The sequence below is a fragment of the Ovis canadensis genome, chromosome 22, assembly GCF_042477335.2.
Source record: "Ovis canadensis isolate MfBH-ARS-UI-01 breed Bighorn chromosome 22, ARS-UI_OviCan_v2, whole genome shotgun sequence".
NCBI lineage: Eukaryota > Metazoa > Chordata > Mammalia > Artiodactyla > Bovidae > Ovis > Ovis canadensis.
Window position 1 is genome coordinate 47562090 of NC_091266.1, and position 17989 is coordinate 47580078.

The 17989-nt window shown below is 41.7% G+C and overlaps 1 long non-coding RNA gene across 1 annotated transcript in view; it reads right to left on the reverse strand.

Annotated features, from left to right (window-relative positions):
- Positions 1–3629: 3629 nt before the first annotated feature.
- Positions 3630–17989, reverse strand: part of LOC138427555 (uncharacterized) — a 218940-nt gene continuing 204580 nt past the window's right edge. Inside the window, exons 3-4 of the long non-coding RNA XR_011252056.1 lie at positions 15713–15779; positions 3630–5800 (exon numbers count right to left, since the gene is read on the reverse strand). This is a non-coding gene — a long non-coding RNA (uncharacterized lncRNA). The remainder of the gene's footprint in view (positions 5801–15712; positions 15780–17989) is intronic.

Sequence of the window (17989 nt, forward strand, 5' to 3'; positions counted from 1 at the left end):
AAAAACTATTATGTAGAGTAACATACTACATTGTTAGTAATATTAGTCGATATTACTAATATTACTCCATAATATTATGACATAACAGGAAAATTTGGCCTTGGAGTACAAAATAATGCAGGGTAAAGGCTAACAGAGTTTTGGCAAAAGAACACACTGGTCATAGCAAACACCCTCTTCCAACAACACAAGAGAAGACTCTACACATGGTCATCACCAGATGGTCAATACTGAAATCAGATTGATTATATTCTTTGCAGCCAAAGATGGAAAAGCTCTATACAGTCAGCAAAAACAAGACCAGGAGCTGACTGTGACCCAGATCATGAACTCCTTATTGCCAAATTCAGACTTAAATTGAAGAAAGTAGGGAAAATCACTAGACCATTCAGGTATGACCTAAATCAAATACCTTATGACTATACAGTGGAAGTGACAAATAGATTCAAGGGATTAGATCTGATAGACAGAGTGCCTGAAGATCTATGGACAGAGGTTCATGACATTGTTCAGGAGGCAGGGATCAAGGCCATCACCAAGAAAAATAAATGCAAAAAGGTAAAATGGTTGTCTGAGGAGACCTTACAAATAGCTGAGAAAAGAAGAGAAGTAAAAAGCAAAGGAGAAAAGGAAAAATATACCCATTTCAATGCAGAGTTCCAAAGAATAGCAAGGAGAGATCGGAAAGCCTTCCTCAGTGATCAGTGCAAAGAAGTAGAGGAAAACAACAGAATGGGAAAGACCAGAGATCTCTTCAAGATAGTTAGAGATACCAAGGGAACATTTCATGCAAAGATGGACTCAATAAAGGACAGAAGTGGTATGGACCTAACAGAAGCAGAAGATATTAAGAAGAGGTGGCAAGAATACACAGAAGAACTATACAAAAAAAGATCTTCATGACCCAGATAATCACAGTGGTGTGACACCCACCTAGAGCCAGACATCCTAGAATGCCAAGTCAAGTGGGCCTTAGAAAGCATCACTATGAACAAAGCTAGTGGAGATGATAGAATTCTAGTTGAGCTATTTCAAATCCTAAAAGGTGATGCTGTGAAAGTGCTGCACTCAATATGTCAGCAAATTTGGAAAACTCAGCAGTGGCCACAGGACTGGAAAAGGTCAGTTTTCATTCCAGTTCCAAAGAAAGGCAATGCCAAAGAATGTACAAACTAACACACAATTACACTCATCTCACACACTAGCAAAGTAATGTTCAAAATTTTCTAAGCCAGTCTTCAACAGTACGTGAACTGTGAACTTCCAGATGTTCAAGCTGGACTTCGAAATGACAGAGGAACCAGAGATCAAAATGCCAACATCTGCTGGATCATCGAAAAAGCAAGAAAATTCCAGAAAAAACACCTACTTCTGCTTTATTAACTACGCCAAGGTCTTTGACTGTGTATATCACAACAAACTCTGGAAAATTCTTCAAGAGATGGGAATATCAGACCATCTGACCTGCCTCCTGAGGAATCTGTATGCAGGTCAAGAAGCAACATTTAGACTGGATATGGAACAACAGACTGGTTCCAAATCAGGAAAGGAGTATGTTAAGGTTGTATATTGTCACCCTGCTTATTTAACTTATATGCAGAGTATATCACGTGAAAGGCCAGGCTGGAAGAAGCATAAGCTGGAATCAAGATTCCTGGGAGAAATATCAATAATCTCAGATATGCAGACGACACCACCCTTACGGCAGAAAGTGAAGAACCAATAGCCTCTTGATGAAAGTGAAACAGGAGAGTGAAAAAGTTGGCTTAAAACTCAGTATTCAGAAAAGTAAGATCATGGTATCCAGTCCCATCATTTCATGGCAAATAGATGGGGAAACAATGGAAACAGTGAGAGACTTTATTTTGGGGGGCTCCAAAATCACTGCAGATGGTGATTGCAGCCATGAAATTAAAAGACGCTTGCTCCTTGGAAGAGAAGCTATGACCAGCGTAGACAGTATATTAAATGCAGAGACATGACTTTGCCAACAAAGGTCCATCTAGTCAAGACTATGCTTTTTCCAGTGGATGTGAGAGTTGGACTATAAAGAAAGTTGAATGCCGAAGAATTGATGCTTTTGAACTGTGGTGTTGGAGAAGACTCTTGAGAGTCCCTTGGACTACAAGGAGATCCAATCAGTCCATCCTAGAGGAAATCAGTCCTGAATATTCACTGGAAGGGCTGATGCTGAAGCTGATGCTCTAATACTTTGGCCTCCTGATGTGAAGAACTGACTCATTGGAAATGACCTTGATTCTGGGAAAGATTGAAAGCATGAGGAGAAGGTTTGACAGAGGGTGAGATAATGGGATGGCATCATCAACACCATGGACATGAATTTGAGCAAGCTCTGGGAGTTGGTAATGGACAGGGAAGCCTGGAGTGCTGCAGTTCATGGGGTCGCAAACGGTTGAACATGACTGAGTGACTGAACTGAATTGAACTGATTATGTAGAGAAGTTAATAAATGGCTTTTAGGACATAAATAAAAATTATGGCTGATTGCAAAAACCTTGCCCATTTGTATCTGATGTTTGAATTTACTGTTGTTCATTTTCTAAATTGATAGATTTGTGCCTCTGGTGATGTGGGCTATGGCACACTTTTCTAGCTTTCTCTTTGAAGTTCCTCCACCACCTTGGATACAAGAGCTCTAATAAGCACACACTCCCACATGACCATCACTACTGTTAACTCTAGCCAATCTTTATGCTTCTTTAGGTCAATTCTTTAAAGAGAGATCCAAAACCTGTAAACATGATACTAAGTATCATAAGCTAGAACTTATATGAGGGACCTGAGATTCCACTTGGTAGATTTGGATAACTGATTTTTCATTTGCTCATGTATTTATCCACTCAATAAGCATTTACTGAGTGACTGTCATGCACCATGCACTTGTAAATTGCAGACGGTCATCAGTTTCTCCCATCTCTGTATCTGGTTTCCGATTCTGTAGCCTGTTTGCAATGTGACTTTGACATTTCGACCTAGAAGGGTCGAAGTGAAAAAAAAAAAAAAAAGATTGAAAACCAAACATGATTTTTATCCTCAAACCTGGCCCTCTTTCGGTGCCCTATATCACTGAATGTCATGCAACTCATCTAGTTTTGCAACCCAAAAAGTGGAAGTCATTCTTTACTTTCTCCATATCTATCTATCAGCAGTTCCTATTGAATTTGTATTCCTATGTCTTTCTTATCTAGACATTTATCTCTAGCTCCAGTGTCAATGTTCTCCTCTAAGCCTTTCTGCCTAAACATCTTTAATAGCTTCTTAATTGATTTCTCTAATCCCCTCTTCCTTCCTTCTAATCCATTTTCCATGCTGAAGCCAGAGCAATCTTTTCCAGACCATAACTCTGATTATGTTGAGATCCCCAGCCCTTCCCTCACTAAACACTTCAGTGGCTTCCTATGCTCTTGCGATAAGGTCATGCACATGACCTAGAAGACTTGGCATAATCTCACTCAGCTCTACAGCCTCATATTATGTTGCTTTTATTTGTGGTATCTGCCTTCTGGCCTCAAAGGTGTTCTGCAATGCTCTCTTTTCCTGGGATGCTCTGCCCTTCATCTACTTTTACCTGACTTATATTTGTTCGTCTTTTATTTTTTCCAGAAGTCTTTCTTTTCCTTTTAAACTCTCTCAAGCAATGTCAGGGGCGCCTGCTAAATGTTCTCACAGTATCATCATACACATCTCCTTTTACCCGGTGCAAGTTTGCATAGATTTGCACTGTTTATTAACTGAGTCCCCCCTGAGTCTTGTTATCTGAGTCTTCCAGATATTGGGAGCATCTGTGTTTTATTGTTTTATCGACAGTTTCTAGCCCAGGGTTTACACAAAGTAGATGCTTAATAAACACTGTTGAATGAAGAGTAAATCAGGTAGGATGGTGAGGTGCTCCAAGACTCTAGAGAACCAGAACTGAGACAGTCAACACTCCCTTTCTTGGGGTGCTGGTGGCATAGTGCCAGACATCTCCAAGTTTAAGGGTATAGTACTGGAAGAAATTGTAATTGTCTCTGAAACAAAGTGGATCAAGGTAACAGTACTACCCTTGTTCCCAAAGGACAGACTATCCTTTGATGATACAAGCCAGGGGAAATGGCTGAGCAAGGGGTAAAAGGAAGAACAGAAGAGAACGCAGGCAGATAGACAATGCACAGCACAAAAGCAAGGGAGCGACAGAACCCAGCTCTGGGGGACTGTCTTCCCAGAAACCTTTTCCATCATGACAGAGTCTTCTCCATGCAGGTTTATAGTGTGACACCCCCTGAGCTAAAGACTTCATCCTTGCTGGTCTAAGTATCTCCAGGATTAGTTCCCTGCGGTACCTAAGTCACTGCATTTTTGTTTTGATTTGATATGGTTTTTACTTTTGATACAAATGGCCTGTTTTTCTTGAAAAGACAGAGGATATCTGAAAATGGCCAAGGGGCTCTTTTGTTCTCTCCTTCACTGGAGGAACAGACGAGAAACAAACTATCCTGTGATACACAAGACACTGGGATCTGCTTCTAGAACAATCATCCTTGGGAAAAGTAGCCTGTCAGTTGGAGCAGCACCATTGACTGGGAATGGGACGAAACTCATGCAGAGGAGCCACAAGGAATGGTGGTTCTGGACTGCACTGTCTGAGTCTCATCAGAAACCCATCTCCACTCCTTCACTTGTTATGTGACCTTGGGCAGGTTACTTCACTCCTTTGCGGCTGCAATTCATCTTTGAAAATGGAGCTGATGATGTTGTTCTTACTTTACGGAGTTCTGAGAATGAAGAGAGACTATGTACAAAAGATTCAAAGGTTAGCTCTTAGTATTGCAAGACACTATATATAAAATATATTGGGGATGGTGTTTCCCTTAAAGAAATAGAATGTAATTTTAATATCTTTGCATGCTAAATCATTGCGGTCATAGCCAACTCTTTGCAACCTTATGGACTGCAGCCTGCCAGGCTCCTCTGTCCATGGGATTCCCCAGGCAAGAATACTGGAGTGGGCTTCCATGCCCTGCTCCAGGGGATCGTCCCGACTCAGGGATTGAACTCAAGTCTCATTATGTTTCCTCATATGTTTCCTACAGCCACTGTCCATAGGGTTGCTAAGAGTCGGACAAGACTGTAGTGATTTAGCATGCAGGCACGCATCTGAAAAGGCCCACATTCTGCCTGTGGAATGTGTATGTCTGCTTTTGCTTGACCATGGCTCACTCTTTAATTCTTTCCTTTGTGAAACCAAAGACCTTCACTTGGTGGCCCATTCCAGGAACTCACCTGAGATCTCTTGTGCCCCATTTTACTGCAGTCTCTTTACAAAGAATATTGATAAATCTATTCCTTACCTATGTAAAAACAGAAGAAGATGAATGCCCAAAAGGAATAGCTGGCAATATCGCTGAGATAGATGATATTGTAGGATAAACATGGCAGCCTTTCCTACAGAATCCATTTTAGTTCCTGGTATGTAAGTTGAAACACTTAAAAACCAACCGGCAGGCAAAATGCATAGGTTGGAGAGTAGGATGTGAAATTCTGTTAAAACAAAGACTAAAGGCTTCAAAGAAATGTCAAGGTAAGTAGTAGTAGAGTTCTGTCTCCAGACTCCAGAAACACCAGCTCCATCTTCTTCCTTATTAAGAGTATTTGGTGGGGAAATTCAGTTGTATTAATTTCAGGAAGAGAAAAACCATTAGGGATGAGAAAACCATCATCTGAGAAAGGAATTCAAGGTGTTTCTTTCAAAAATTGCCTCTTTCTTCTGTGTGTGTTCATTCAAATTCTTCCAGAGGAACTGAGAAAAAAAAAATGCAACAAAAAAAATCAATTACTTTAAATGATCCAAATAATTGCTGTGCAAATTTACAGTAAATGTTAAAAAATGCATTCCTGGCCTAGGAGCAACTGAAATGAATCCAGCAAATGCAAATATAAGGAACAGGATCTTCTTTCATGCTCTAGAGCACTGAGATTCAGGAAATATGAAGCTACTCTAGGGTGAGAACCTCCCTTGTGGCTTAGCTGGGAAAGAATCTGCTTGCAATGTGGGAGACCTGGGTTTGATCCCTTGCTTGGGAAGATCCCCTGGAGAAGGGAAAGGCTACCCACTCCAGTATTCTGGCCTGGAGAATTCCATGGAGTGTATAGTCCATGGGATCGCAAAGACATGACTGAGTGACTTTCACTTTCACTTCACTTTCACTAGGGTGAGAAACACCCAAGACTGCAGTTCTCATCTATGCAAGAGACACTTAAGATGGAGAGTGTAAGAAAAGAATGCCAATCAAGGACAGAAGATCACAATTTACATCATAACCCTGTGGCCAACAGGGTGTGGGCAGTTTGACTTCTCTTGGTTGCCTCATCTGTATATTGAGGGATTAGATTCAGTGCCTCTGAATCTCAGAGTTAGTAAAGACCTCTGAGGCCAATTAATACAAATCCTTCCTTGATACAAAGGTTATTAAGTCTTTTGCTTGAACATTTTCAGGTATGACAAGACATTCCCAATCTCTAAATATCATCACTGGATGAAGAACTCAGAGCTAGGAGTCAAAAGACTTGAGTCCAGCCTCCATGAAACAATTGACTATGTATCTAGGTATAGAATCCTTTACCCTACTGAGTTTCCCAGCTCCTGTTTCATAAAGCAAGGAAGGTGAAAGTGAAGTCACTCAGTCGTGTCCAACTCTTTGCGACCCTATAGACTGTAGCCCGCCAGGCTCCTCCTCCATCCATGGGATTTTCTAGGCGAGAACACTGGAGTGAGTTGCCATTTTCTTCCCCAGGGGATCTGCCCAACCCAGGGATCAAACTCAGGTCTCCCACATTGCAGGCAGACTCTTTACCCTCTGAGCCATCATGTTATCCATCTTAATACAGCATTTATGAAATTCCAGTGACATCAAGACTCTAATATTCAAAGAATATTTCTTTCTTTCTTCCCCCTGTACCCTCTTTCTCAGGATTATGTCAGAGAATATAACTTTTATGTCACTCTGACACTGACCTTAAGTGGAAAAATCGCCAACTGGTACTCTTCTGGGAATATAGAGGTGAAGCCTAAGCCTTGAAAGAAAAAATTAGGAAAAGAGGATCAAGTAAGAGAAATAGACAGAATGGACTCTGCACTCGCTGGAAGAAGAATAGCAAGCTAAGACAGGATGATGAACTCAACTCAATGTCTAGATTAAGAAATAGGAAATGGAAAGGGGTTAAGAAAGCTGCACCTTGAGTGTATCAAGGGTCAAGGTCCCTGTATTGAGTGGGGGAAGGAGAATGAGAGAGACGAGTTGAAACATGTAGTCAAGTCTCTTCCTGAATATTCTAGACCCAGACACTTTCCCCAGTCTTTGACGCTATATAATATGAAGGCCGAAATAAAAGCAGCAAACTCTGGGAAATGAATCCAGAAAATCCAAATATGTGGAACGGGATCTGGCTTCTCCAGTGACTCAGTCAGTAAAGAATATGCCTGCAATGCAGGAGAGCTGAGTTCAATCCTTGGGTTGGGAAGATCCCCTCTATGAGGGCATGGCAACCCACTTCAGTATTCTTTCCTGGAGACTCTCCAAGGACAGAGGAGCCTGGTAGGTTGCAGTCTATTGGGTCACAAAGGGTCGGATGGACATGACTGAGTGACCGAGCACAACACAAGCTCTAAGGGGTTGAAATCTATAACCTGAGATTCCCTAAATATATTATGGACACACAATGGAGATCACTGCTGCTGGGGGTGTGACTCCCAGTCTTCCTCCCTTCTCTGGGAATCTATGACTCACACACACAATCTCCAGGGAATCTTGTCCTCATTCTCCAGTCTCCACTGACCCTGTGATGGTTAATTTCATGTGTCAACTTGACTGGCCTACAGGGCACTCAGATATTCAGTTAAAAACGTTATTTCTGAATGTGTCTTTGAGGGTGTTTCTGGATGAGATTAGCATATGACTCAGTAGACTGACTAAAGCTGATGGCCCTCTCCAGGGAGGGTGGGCGTCATCTAATCCACTGAGGGCCTGAATCAAGCTAGGAGGAAGGGAGAATTTGCTGTTGAGTTGGCTCTTCTGTTCTTCGACTAGGACTTATACCGTCAACTCCCCTGACTCTCAGGCCTTCTGAGTCAGACTAAAAGGACACCACCAGCTTTCTAGGGCCTCCAGGTGGCAGATGGCAGACTGTGGGATTTCCTAGGCTCCATTATCACACTAGTCAATTCTCATAATAAAACATTTTATATATAAAATAATTTTATTATAGGGATGTATATATCCTCTCTTTCTCTGTATATAGGCACATACACACGTATCCTACTGGTTCTGTTTCTCTGGAACCCTGCCTAATAAAGTTCCTTTGATCCTCTGGGCTTCTCTGCACATACACTGTCTCCCTCAAACACACAAGGAAAGGAGGCAAAAGCTGAACAAGGAGATAATGGGCTCTTGCTTTGGGTTCTAATGGTAGAATGGATGCCCAGCAATCCAGGGCTGCTGCTAGGGCTGAAAGTCAATTAGAGTCAGATTGGGAGGAAAGAGAAGCAGGAACCGAAGCTCTTCTAGGGAATCCAGCCTTAAGATGTGCAATGCAGTAGAGACCAAAATTGCCCATGGGTGCAATCTGTCTAAATGTCATCACTATCCTAAAGACGGTAAGGATTTGGTAGAACCACTACTGAGCAAGCTAGATTTCTCTATAATATTATAGAATGACTGCATGAATGACCCTGATTAATAGCTTCACTGTATTATGTCTTTAAAATTGTCCTCATGCACTGACTCTCAGTTTGGCTGTGTCACTTGCTATGACCAACGAGACAGTAAGCAAACTTAATGTCAGCAGAAATTTGTGGAAGCACTCACAGATTTTTTGCTTTCCCTCTGGTTTCTCCACCATTGCTATGAAAACATGCCTGAGTCAGCCTTGCTGGAAGGATGTGAAAGATACTTGGGAGAGAGACCCCAGTCACCCCAGATATCTCTATGCATCAAGGCCATCCTAAATCAACACAGCCAGTCAAGCCCAGAACCATGAGGGAGCCCAGATAAGAGCAGGAAAATTCCAAGCAAGCAGAGCCTAAATTACTACCCAGTGAACTCACCTTAACCTCCCTTGATTTCTACACATATAACCAACAGATGAGTATTGTTTTAAGCCCTCGAGTCTTAGAGTGGTTTATTGTCAATATAGGGATATTCAATTTACCTTGTTTGATATGTGAGAATTAAAACGGATTCTTTAATTAGGCCAACTCTGAAATAAGGTACTTTGAAAAATACCACTAGCATTTAGCATTCAAAAAGCTACTCCTGGATTTCCCTTGTGGTCCAGTGGTTAAGAATCCACCTGCCAAAGCAAGGCACATGGGTTCCACCCCTCATCTGGGAAGATTCTACATGCCATGAGGCAACTAAGCTCTGGTACCACAACTATTGAGCCCATGTGCCTACAGCACGTACTCTGCACCAAGAGAAGCCATCACAATGACAAGGCTGTGCACCATAATGAAGACTCAATGTAGCCATAAACAAAGAATTATTTTTTTAAGTTACTGCCTGCTTTCCTCATGTGTTTTTGGAGTCAACCTCTGAATCCTTTGCTATGTGCTGAATGTTCATATGTTGAAACCCTAATTCCCAATGTGATATTTGGAGCTGGGGTCTTTGGGAGATAATTAGATTGAGATGAGGTCACAAGGGTAGAGCCCCTGACGCACTCAGTGCCCTTACTAGCAGAGAAGAAAACCAGAGCTTTCTTGTTTTTAAACCAGGTGAACACATAGCAAAAAAGCAGTCTTCTGCGAACCAGGAAGTGTGTCCTCAAAAGACACAAAATCTGCCTGTGCCTTGATCTTAGACTTCTCGGCCTTCAGAACTGTGACAAATGTTTCTTGTTTAAGCCATCCAGTCAATGGAATTTTTTCAAAGCAGCCCAAAGTAAGACACCCCTTTTCTTTCCTTCATGAAATACAAAAGGCCTCACTGAAAAGGTCAGGCATGGAGAAATGACTGTGTTTCTTGCTTGCTTTGTGTTTTGTCTCAAGGCCCTCAGGTGGCCACTTCTAAGTTCAGATTGCCAGCTGAATTATACCAACCTCTGGAGCTTGTCAAAGTGAGACATTTAGCTCTCAGCATTAAACAAATAATAACAATATCCTCCCCAAACAGATGGCCTTTCCTGTCAGCATGAAGTCTAGCTTCAGGTAGGAAATGCAGTGTCAAAAGAAAATGCATTTCTACAGAATAAGCTACAATCGGGTGGTTCAAGGCTGATTTCACAGTCTTTTCTTGGTTTTTTAATATACCCCCTCTACATGGTATATCATGGACCTCTCATAAAGCAGGCTAATCACTAGTCCTAGAAATAGAGGAGATGGCTGGAATCGATCCTGCAGTTCTCTGTCTAACGGCAACCTCTGGGTCCTGCGTCCTTCAGAGTATATTTCAAAGATGTATTTCCCTTCGGTAGTTGCCCAGCATGTTCTGGGTTTCTTGGCCTTGGACAGCCAAGGACATTTGGCATTATCATCTGTCTTCTGACTCCCTGCAGGCAACTTCCTGGCTGCTCAACCATTTGCCTCCTCCAGCTCCATCTACTTCAGCCATCTGGCTCTCGAGCTGTGGGTGGACTTGGCCAGGTGGATAGGCATGCCCAGTTCTCAAGCCACAGAATTCCCTGTGGAGGGAAATCCTGAGTGAGACAGCATCCTGTATCGATATGGAGTGGTGGTTTGGAACCTTTTAAAAATTAGTTGCAACCATCTCATTGTTCTCCACCCATCTGTCAGAGACCTGGTCATCATGCATATCATTAAAGCTCGGCACAAGGTCAGTATGAGTCTGGCAGCCCGGCTGACTGGGTGCTGAGCTGCTATGACCCTCCCAAATGTCCTTTATCAAGAATGCAAGTTCAAGTTAGGGGAAGACCTGATTTTCAGAGAAGAGAAATCAGAAAGAGGGGATCAGGGAGTTTAAGGGGTCATTACGTAGAAAAATCCAAAATGAGGGGGGTTGGTCAAAAGCCCCAAGTGCTGTAGGGATGGAGCGGCCTCCCTGATGAGCAGAAGAGGTACTCTGCAAGGGCAGGGCTCCCAGGGTTTTTTTCATGCTCTTGACATTAGTGTCAGAAGTTTGGGGTAAGTCCAGCTTCAACAGGAGTTAGAGAAGTTCCATGTTATCTATTTGGCTGAGTCATCATTGGCAATTTCCCAAATAAAGGAGCTCTTGTTAATTGCTTAAGTGAGAGGACAAGACTTTTAGATAGGTTTGCTCTCTCCCAAGCAGCTTTTTCTTTTTAACAGATCCATTGTGGAAACTGTCACCCTAACCCAAAAGAACTCATGCAAATGGTGTTAGAGAGAATCACATCTCTTAGAGGGCTGGTATGTGGACCTTTACTTTTTTCCCAATTTAGATTAATTGTGTGACCCTGGATAAAGCAGTTGCCTCTCTTCGATCAAATTTCCTCATCTATAACAAGACAAGGTTGCACATTCTTTACAGTCCTTCCTTCTCCTGGTGTCCAGTGGTTCTTATTCTTTCTAATTTCAAATCTAATTATTGCTGTAGAACCACAGATAGACTGCTGAATGCTGGTCTTTCTTTGTTATAGTTCTCTGCACTCAAGGAGTGCATTCCTACAAGGTCAATCCTGTGAGATCAGCTTGCTCCTGAGTGAAAAGGCTCTGACTCTAGAGTGACTCCAGCATCAGAACCAGCAAAGAATATTGGAGCAGGAGGGTTCCCAATAAACTCTTCTAGCTGCTTGCCAAGCAAAGGGAGAAGTTGTATTTTATCTGACAAGTATCAATAATACAGAATGCTAAATGGGGGCTCCAAATGAAAACTGTCTCCATGTATGGGAATTTATAACTGTTCTAAACCAGCAAAGAAAATTATTAAATAGAACTATTTATCTGCTAACTTGTTAATGACAGGAGATGTATGGGTCTTTAACTATTTAACCCTAACGGGCAAGCTTAGTCAAAAAGCAGCTATTTATCCAGGGGACATATTGGTAATGATTCTTATTATAGTGATTCGGTGTGATAAAACTCTATTGTCTGGGGATAGCTAGCAGGCAAGAAGCCACTCAGCAGTTACAAAACCAATCTTTACTGGATTTGTCACAAACAAAGGATGAAGCATTCAGGCAAAAAGTCAAGCTCCATCCTGGGCTGTAAGCCACTGCTCCCCTTCCCAACCCGCTGAGGAAATTCAATACACCCAAACTAGTCAGCAAACAGAGCTGAGAGTCCAGAATTGATTAAATCTAAGATGTGTTATTATGTTCCTTGAGACTCAGCAGCCAGGGCCTCCTAGGGGAAGGGAATGGAGAAGAAAAGCTAAACAAAACAAAACTATGTGGCATTCAAAGTGCTGGTTTCTGCTTCTTGGCTTCTCTGGATTTCAATGAACCGTCGTGGGCCAATACCTCTACAACCTGGGATCTGGGCTCAGTTGCAAAGGAAGCTGTGGCCTTTCTCTGGACTAAAGAATAAAGCCAGCATAGGTCGACCTGAAACTTGGCTAACAGTGAAGGGTTTCTAAACCCTGCTCACCAGGAAGAAGCTGACAAATTGTGTGAACTCTCTATTTCTCTTATTAAGACCCAAGCAATGGATCTGTGTCTCTTTTTGTTTAGCTATGGAAAATACACACAAATACACACACATGTAGACTCACAGACAAGCCCACTTGGACATTTTCAGATGACTTGAATTAGGAAACCCAAGACTACTGGAGTGGGTAGCCTATCCCTTTTCTAGCGGATCTTCCAGACCCAGGAATCAAAGTGGGGTTTCCTCCATTGCAGGTGAATTCTTTACCAGCTGAGCTACCAGGGAAACCCAGTAGTTTCAATACATAGACTTAATTTCATTTCGGAAGTTCATTCCAAAAGTGTTCAAATTGTTGTTGAGTAGACACAGCTTAGCCCTGTGGATGATGCTGTACCAGCCCCAGGAAACCACATCAAAGAGAAAACTCTTCTCTTTACAAGCAGGTTCTAACTGTATTTGTTATCTGGATTTACCTACTTTCATCCACTTTGAGCATCCCCCATGCTCCTTCCTTCCTTTACATGACCGTAGACACACATGTACGCACACATATGCATACACACACCTGTACTGTCCTCCCAATTTCCCTCCCTTCTCCTCTGGTTTCCTTGGTAATTCTTAATGGAGAAAACTCTTCATGGTAATTCCAGCCTGTTCCTCCTCCCCTCCCACATGCCCGCACACCATAACCCAACTACACCTAATCCAAGAAGGCCTTTTAAACGCAATCAATTATTCTTGAAAAAATTGAAAATTGTTTTTTCTAGGTGGTGTGATCTTCTGTGATTATTTTCACTTTCTTCTTTGCACTTTTTTGCATGAGATACACTTTTACAACAGCATTTGATGTTCTTACGAGAATGGACTTTCAGAGGCAACAATGCCGATATGCACACAATAGTGCGTAACAATTGCAATTAAAAAAATCTGTTCAACAATAAGAAGTACGAGGAGAAACACACCTGAAAATAATTGCTGTTTCCTTTCTGATGATAAAATAACATAGCTTAATAAATAGCAGAAAAGAAAACTTTCAAACAAATTATTTTAGAGGACATCTGAGCCTCAGAGCCATAGGCAAAAAGAAGTGAGAGGGCACCACTGCCACAGGCTGGGACTCAGCTTGGCAACTCAGCAGAGAACATGTGGTTCACCCTCTTTCGTGGCATTGCTTCTAAAGACTTCTTCAGTCATGGAATAGAGTTTGCGTCAAGATTATGGCCATGGTTATTAAATTGAGTAAATAGACCATCTGCACTTCTAAAAGAACGGACACAATGTTGTTCTGCCCAGTCTCCAGAGTATGATTCAATTCCTGAGTTATCTTTCCTTTTTGGCAACTTTCACATGGATACTAATCCTCTGTTAGGATAAAGATGTCTTAGATAGAATCTGCATTGGAGAGTCTAGAAGTATCTAGCTTTAGAAAAAGCAGAAACTTCTTCTCCCCAAATTTCCTGATGTTTCTCTGAAGCACCAAAGAACAAGCTCATGTCCAAGGATTACTTGTCCTAAACCCCGTCAGAGTGAAAAGAGGAATCCTGAATCTTGACAAGCTGTTAAAACGACATCAACAATTACTTCTCAGGAATGCTTTTAGTTTAGGGTCGAACTCATTTTTTAACATATTCATTCATAAAAGTAGGATGGAAGGAAAGTGAGAAGGAAGGGAAGCAAGAAACGTAGAAGAATAGAAAGAGATAGATAGAAAATGTATACAGGGCTTCTTTTAAATTGCAACTGACACCCCTCAATGAGTTTGTTAATGCTATCTCATCCTTTATGTAACTTCCTTTCTTACTAGGATTACATATGTCATTAAATAGCTGTAATGTACAAATTAATCTGAGAGGAAATGTAACCTAACAGATATTTGAGTACTGAGATTATTTTCCCAGCTATGGCAGAGATTCCCTAAATATTCTGGAAGACTAGAAGGCAGCAGAGAGAGGATAAAAACAAAAACAAAAACACACAAGCCCCTTGGACTGTTTACTTAGAATAAGAACATTTGTGTGCTTGTATTTGCAACTTCATCACATTGGATATAAAACTGAGGAATAAGAATGATATAAGAATGCTATGGATTGAGGAAGGTGTTTAAAACATATTGGCATACTAGAGATGCTACTGCAATTTGATGATTCTGCTCCATGGAGTAGTTTATTTCAGATGGAAATTGGCAAGCTACTTTTCAGGAGAAAGACATTGGAACCACATGTGCATCTATTCCAGCTTTGCAGCAAGCACTGAAGTGAGAAGGTAAACCTCCCCTCAGAGGACTCAGAAGGTTCTCAGCAGAATGAAGACAGTCAGAGTCCCCAGTGCCTTGTAAACAGCAGAGATGATATCCCTGGGGTGACAAGTGGAACGTTTTGTCAAGCATGCCATGGGGAATAAAAACCTCCTTAGCAATCATACTGAAAAAGACCATATGCAAACTTGGATAAGTTTATATGTATAAACAAGTTAAAATTTATCAAACAACAGCAGCTTTCTTCCACCAAATTAAGAAGCTCTCCCTCCTGTATCACCAAGGTTCATAAATGACACCATAGTCCAGAACATGAAATAACTTTGATGTCCACCATAATCAGGGTATAAAATAGTTCCATTAGGCCAAAAAAAAACAACCTCACGTTCTGGCTTTGGAGTTACACCCTGCTCACACTCAAACCCTGACAACCACTAAGTTTTCATCATTTTGATGTTTTCTTTTGGAGAATGTCATATAAATGGAATCTCATAGCATTTAACCTTTGGACACTAGATTCTTTCATTCATCAGAATGACTTTGCCATTCAACCAAGTTGTTGGATTTCTCAATATTTCATTCTGCTTTATTGCTAAGCAGTAGTTCATTGTATGGATTGTACCACAATCCATGTGTATGTATGTACCACAATGTGTTTAACAAATGACCCACTAAAGGACACTCAAGTTGTTATTACTAGAACTAATATAAACATCTGTTAGCAAAATGGCAGGATAGGAGGCCTCAGTCCTCATCCCCTGATGCAAACACTGATTTAACAATCAATACCTGTATGAAAGCTCTGGAGTTGAGTAGAAAGGTTCCAGCACCCCAGTGGAGCACAACATCTGAGAACAGTTGCATAGAAAAGGATAAAAAGTACAGTTTCACTTTACCTGAATCATTTGTCCCACAAGCCAGACCACTCAGCACAAGAGAGATCTCCTTAGGTTGTGATTTCTCCTGCAGGATAAAGAGAGAGAGAGTTGAGTGTGCAGCTTCCCTAGTCTTTCAGGGCATTGCCTGATAAGCCCGCTTCTATCCCCTCTCATCCAGAATACAGAGGCAACTAGCATAACTAGATAGTTTGGGGGCAACAAAGAACAAAGAAAAGGGACAGGACTCACAGCAATTGGGACAGGGATCTTAACAACCATCTCACAGGCCCGGCCAGCTGGCCTGTGGACCCTGTCAGCCAGCCCACCCACAGATCCCACCAGTCAGCCAGCCCACACACAAACCCTACTGTCCAGCATGTCTGTCTGTGCATGGACCCCGCCAGATGGCTGACTGCACACCCCGCCAACTGTCCTGTGCTCCCCTGCACACCTGGCATTCCATATGCCCCTACACATGCCACAAATGTGTCCCCACAGGTGACATGCAGATCTCAGGAGCCAGGATGGACTTCAGTAATCCAATCAACCACTTGGGATTGGCAGGAGACACAATACCCTGAGACTGCTCCTTCAGAAGGTGGGGAGAGGAGTGGAGCTTACACACCATGTCCCAGCATTTTTATACACTGCCTTAGGGAAAGGAGTAGGCAACTTTCAGTACTTAGCATGACTATGCAGGACAGGGTGAAAATGTATAGTCCCAATGTATCTCCTGTAGCAGGAAGGGAGAGACATGGAGATTGAGCCCAGTGCTCCAGAATTTCATGGCACTGCCCTTGGGAGACAAAGTTAAGTGACTCTCAGGACTCAAGACAGATCTGTGGCTTGAGATAAGTCATAAAATCATAAGACTTCCTCTCCAGGAATAAGTTAGAGGGGTAGAGTGTGTACCTCCACAGAAAAGCTTTAAGATACCCTTAGACTCTCTACTGGGCTGACAGGTGAAGGTCTTTCCAAGCAGGAGTCCCTAATGCCTGATGATCTGAGGTGCAAATGATGCAATAATAGAAATAAAGTAGACAGAAAATGTAATGCACTTGAATCATCCCCAAAGCATTCTCCCCACCGCCTGCTCCCTGTCAGTCTATGGAAAAATTGTCTTCCACAAAACCAGTCCCTGGTACCAAAAAGGTTGGGGACCACTGCCATAAAGAGCAGAAGATGTGACTGCTTTGTGAAATGTGCAGATACTAATACAAGAATGCAAAGAACAAGAACAACCAGGGAAATGTTACACTCCAGGGGAGTGAAATAATTTTCAGTAACTGACTGCAAAGATATGGAGACCAATGAATTGTCTTCCCTGGTAGCTCAGATGGTAAATAATCCACCTGCATTGCAGGAAACCTGGGTTCCATCCCTTTTTGGGGGAATATCTCCTGGAGGAGGGCATGGCAACCCACTCCAGTATTCTTGCCTAGAGAATGGGGATTCTCAGACAGACAGACAGAGGAGGCTGGTGGGCTACAGTCCCTGGGGTCGCAAACAGTGGGACACAACTGAGTGACTAAGCACACAGCACATTTTTAATTGTCTTAAAAATCAAAATAATTGTCTTAAGCTAAGTGAGCTATAAGAAAACATAAGCAGTTTCTAAACAAAATACAGGAAAATACATGAACAAAAAGAGAAGTTTAAAATGAGATAGAAATCATAAAACAGAACCAAACAAATTCTGGAGCTGAAGAATTTTCTTCTGTTTTATAGTTCTTTTGTTCATTTTTTATCTTTGGCTCTTTTCCTTTTTGATTTTGTGATTACTTTGTTACTGATATGCTTTGATTTCTTTGTTTTTTTCCTCTTATGCATCCTCTTTAAGTATTTTCATTGTGACTTCTTGGATGGCAAGGTTTATAGTTTATGAACTAACTTTTTATTTTATTTCTATGAATACTGTCTGTCACATTGCAGGTACTCGATTCAGTTTTGTTAAAATGAAAGAAAAATTGAATTCCCTCCCACAAGGCCAAAATAACCAGAAGAGTCAAATCCATGACTTGTTCTATAGGAAAAAATATTAGTTGGTGGTTTTCCTGAATTGTACGCTCGAGTTAGTCAAGGTGATCCATTTTCTGTAATCCTACTGTGAACTTATATCAGCTTTATAGTACTTCATTTCAGATCCATCACTTACCTGAGTAACAGCCAAAGGACTGTGAGTTAGTCAGACAGATACTATGTCCATTTCACATGAGAACTGACTATCATAAAGGTAAATTTTGCCTGAAAGCAACGTTTCGGAGACAGCTAGGGTGCCATCCAGGTCTCCAAATT